Here is a 4814-nt window from a genome sequence, read left to right on the forward strand (position 1 = left end):
CCGGGTTTCGATACCCGTGGTGGACAGAACACAGATAGCCCGTTGTATAGTTTTGTGCTTAACTTCAAACAAACAATCTTAAGCGAATTGCCCCCCAGTGGCACAGCGGTATGTCTGCGGACTTACAAATGCTAGAAACCGGGTTTAGATACCCGTGGTGGACAGAACACAGATAGCCCACTGTGTGTAGCCTTGTGCTTAATTTCAAACATACAAATAAACCTAATACATGGAATATTCCAAAATTTTCAAAGATAGACTGCTGTCCAACGAAACAAGACATGTGACACAGGTTATATGTCATTCGTGTCTATAAAAGTTATATAAGAAAAGCTTGAAAGTTGTTCATTATAATGTTGTTGTTTTTTAACTATTGGATTATTTCTCCAATAAATACATTTTTTCTACTAAGAAAATTTTACTGCAATTTCTTAAATTACAAAGTATTAACTAAAACGTTAATAAGACCATTAGGGATTTTTTTAGCTATAAAAAATTATTTTTTATCGATTATCCATTAGTAATGATAGTGTTTAAAAATTTCTAATTTCGGCCTTAAATATCCTCGTTCATCTAGTACATTTGGTGAATTGTTTTATAATAGTTTAAGTAAGTATCTTTTAAACCTACGATAGAAAGTTAAGATAATATAAATATATTCACGTTTATCTTCGGCCTACCTCAATACTAGCCTGGCAAGTTTATATTAGGCCTACCTCAATACTGGCCTGGCACATGTATCTTAGACCTCACTCAATAATGGCCTGGAACGTTTATCTTAGGCCTACCTCAATACTGGCCTGGCACATTTATCTTAGGCCTTCCTCACTACTGGCCTGGAACGTTTATCTTAGGCCTACCTCAATACTGGCCTGGCACATTTATCTTAGGCCTCCCTCATTACTGGCCTGGCACGCTTATCTTAGGCCTACCTCATTACTGGCCTGGCACGCTTATCTTAGGCCTACCTCATTACTGGCCTGGCACGTTTATCTTAGGCCTACCTCATTACTGGCCTCCCACGTTTATCTTAGACCTACCTCATTACTGGCCTGGCACGCTTATCTTAGGCCTACCTCATTACTGGCCTGGCACGCTTATCTTAGGCCTACCTCATTACTGGCCTCCCACGTTTATCTTAGACCTAACCCGCATAAGTATAAACATTTCGTTGCCTTCAGCTTTTCATTCCTTTGGTTAAACTTTAATTTACAATAGTTTCCTTTTTTCTACGTCAGAAGGAAACTTGTATATTCGTTTCCCTTTTTTTTTATAACGATGTCTGTAAATCGATGGAACTCTCCAAGACATTTGTCTAACATCTGTAGACGCAATTCAAGTACTACCAAGTGTTAACTAGTATGTAAGAGCGGAGTAAAGATGGCGTCCAGTAAAATCAACCAATCCCAAAGATGTATTTTTTTTTCAACGCGGTTTACCAAACTCTTTTGTATAGACGGCTGCGATTGCAACAAACGAAGCCATTTCACTGATCGCTATACTGAACTAGACCGCGCATTGGCTAACGTCACTGTACTGACACTTGACGTCAAGCGGTAGCCATATTATTGGTCCCTAGCCCATCGAGTGTAACTGGGTTAACGGCAAATTATATCCAAGTGGTTATTGAATGCTTTGTTATCATTTTACTCTCTCTGCTTTGGAGATCTCAATTTTTTACGATATTTCTTGTCATTTTACTAAGTACATCTTAATTTATTCATATATTGCTTTTTTTTTAGCTTTTGTAGTAACTATGAAAAGAAAATGCCTATACAAACTGCAAAAAACACTTGCTTGTAGAATTGGTATTGTAAAAATAAAAAGAACACAAACTTATAACATTGTGTTGGTCTAAACTGATTTCATTGTTGCCTGATGAATTATTAACAATAAAGTGATATACTTCGGTTCAAGTTTATTCACAAAAGTGTGGTAAAGTACAGTAAAAAAAAAACAAGGCGGGTATTAATATTGAAATAACACACAACTATTAAGTAGTATAGTTCAGAGTTTCTCAAACTATGTTCCTTGGAACACTGGTGTTCCGTCCGAGATTGATAGGTGCTTCGTGAGAAAATCATGATTTGAAATATTAATGAAATATTGAACATTTTTTTTTTTACGATCATAGAATTGGATAATATCGATTTCACATTGAAGAAGAATTATAGAAGATGCCATATCTATTCTACATAATATTCTAGTGGAGAGGTTTGTACCTAAAATATATTACAAGCATAAAAGTGTAAAAAAATTCATTAATATGTAATTTGATTAAATAAATAATATAAAATCTAGAGGGCGCTGCGCGCGCAACCTACCCATAGTGTTCCGTAAGCTTTTTCTCAGTTGAAAAGTGTTCCATGGCCAAAAAAGGTTTCGGAAACGCCGACGTAGGTAATTGATTGTTTATCAATACAACGTACCTTGTTATTTTGAACACCATATACAAATAAACTAATAAAGTACACGCACGTATGAGTTAGGTTAACTTAAACTACAATATTTAAATGCATTTTTGACACTTAATGTCAGTTGATAAGTGTGCTGCACATACTTGAAAGTTTGTAAAGCATTACTTAATACACCTTGGATGTTGTAAAAACATTTTTAATAAAATAAAACTAAAATAAACTTTAGTATTTTTTAGCCAACGTCCCTTACAGACATTGTTAGGAAGGTGATACACTCATATTTTTATATAACACATAATTAAAAACTTTATCCAACCCTAAACCAGAGAAATCTCCATTCAAAACTTCTTACAAAACATCAATCTGTATTCCAAGGCTAACTGTACTTCCTTGAGGAAGTCCACCGTTTGTTGACTTCAGAAGTCTTTGAAACCACCTTCGTTTTTGTTGCCCGACATACTTTGACAACACTTACTGATGCCTTTACCAAATTTCTTCTGTATTTGCTTTATTGTAAAATTGATAAGTTATAAGAATTTTCATCTGTCAAGGCTTCCAAACACTATACAATGCATTCTTTTTTGGCGCCATATTGCTTTCTTACAGGAAGGAAGTGGGGACAAATTTAATGCATCTTTATATTGGTATTCTGTATAAGCTCACGTGCTTCAAGTGTATCACACACCACATCTACAGAACCACTAGTAACTGACATGAAAAACTGATCTTTCACCCTAGGCAGTACAGTTTCTTGCTGCAGAATTGTTATTATAACAACAACAACAAAAGAAGTGTTCCAAATGATTCTGGCGTAATTTAATGTCAAAAGGTACTTAAGGAGGGTAAAAATGATGATTTTAAAGTTTCATATGATCGTTGCCCAGATTTGGTTACAGTTAGAAACCCAATAAATGCGTTTTACATCGAGTTTCATACGTTATTTACCAAGAAGTGTGTATTAATTGAAAAATATAATGTTTTTGTTTCTACTAGAAAAGCTTTCTAAAAGGCTTATTGGAATAAGCCATTGGACTAATGTAACTTTTAACCAATGGATTTCTGGAGTTGAACAAATTAAAGAGTTTATCAAATGTTATAAATTCAACTGTGGGCTCACTTCCCTTAAAAATGGGTAAATTCGAGATCTTTGTTCCAAAATTATGTGTCATCAATTAAACCTGAACTTAAAGTTTGCGCTGCAAGGTAAACCTTCATGTTTTGCTTCTGTCAGAAAAGGTACAATGATTGCAACCTGTTTCCTAGATTTAAACTTCCTTGTTCTTGCAATAAATTTATAAATCCACTTACTGAATTTTTCTCATGTACAAAGAGTGTTTCGAATGAGCTTTAGTAGGTGGCATATATCAAGTATGATATTGTCCATTTTTTTACTGCTAGGGTGGAGAAACCATGGCTGTAAGTTTTCTGGTGACACATTGGCATCCATTTTTTCAACGTGAAGAAGTAGACCACTACAAACAAGTGGTACAGTTGTAATCTCAACGTCTGACAGATTTTGTTAAACACCCCGTTTGTTTGTTCTTGTCCTGTCATGTCATTAATAAAGAAACAACTAAGAAGTACCTTCCAGTTCTTGTTTAACGAAACAACCAAAAAACATCGCTGGTCTATAGTCGTTTCTATCTGCACCAACATCATTATAGCCCAAGAAACTTTTTTAAAGTGCCACATTGGTTTCTCCTTTACCTTTTTTTGTTCCAATTACTGTATTAAATAAAGTCTGGTGCTCCATTCCACGGATAAATGTGGTAGAGCAGGGCTGAAAGCAAGCCTTTGATAGAATAAAGTTGTATCGTCAAGGCAACAGACCTCAAAAGTGGAGAATATGTCTTACAAGTCAAATTACTTTAATCCTATAAATGTGAAGCCCTTCTAAAGTGATATCAGGAAAGGTGCCGTTCAGCATATCAGAACCATTGATGGATATTAAATGTTCTAGTTTTTTTTTTTCAGAGTTTGCAAAATTTCGTTTCAAACGCTCGTTCTCTTGTTGTGGAAACAATTATTTTTTTTCTTAGCCGTGTTGAAGTCATCTACTATTTTTCTTTTTATTGTTGCAAGACAATCACTCACGTGGTTAGCTATGATCTAGAAGTGAATGATCAGTAACATTGTTCTGTGGAGATCATCTACTTGAAATAACTAGATCTGGAACGATATATGTGTGCTGGAATTGATGTTCTTTCGTACTGATGCCCTATTTTTGGCAAACTGCAAATGAATCGTGATATACTAGTGTTCTGTTTCAAGAATAAATAAAACCAAAATTAAGAGTAACATATATTTTAATTTAATGCTTTTGAAGTTCGTATGTCATGCTGTGTTGTAGCCTACAGAATGCATAATTCTTCTCGTGATTCATGGCATGCGCAGGTT

The sequence above is a fragment of the Limulus polyphemus genome, unplaced genomic scaffold (genome assembly GCF_000517525.1).
Source record: "Limulus polyphemus unplaced genomic scaffold, Limulus_polyphemus-2.1.2 Scaffold876, whole genome shotgun sequence".
Classification (NCBI taxonomy): domain Eukaryota; kingdom Metazoa; phylum Arthropoda; class Merostomata; order Xiphosura; family Limulidae; genus Limulus; species Limulus polyphemus.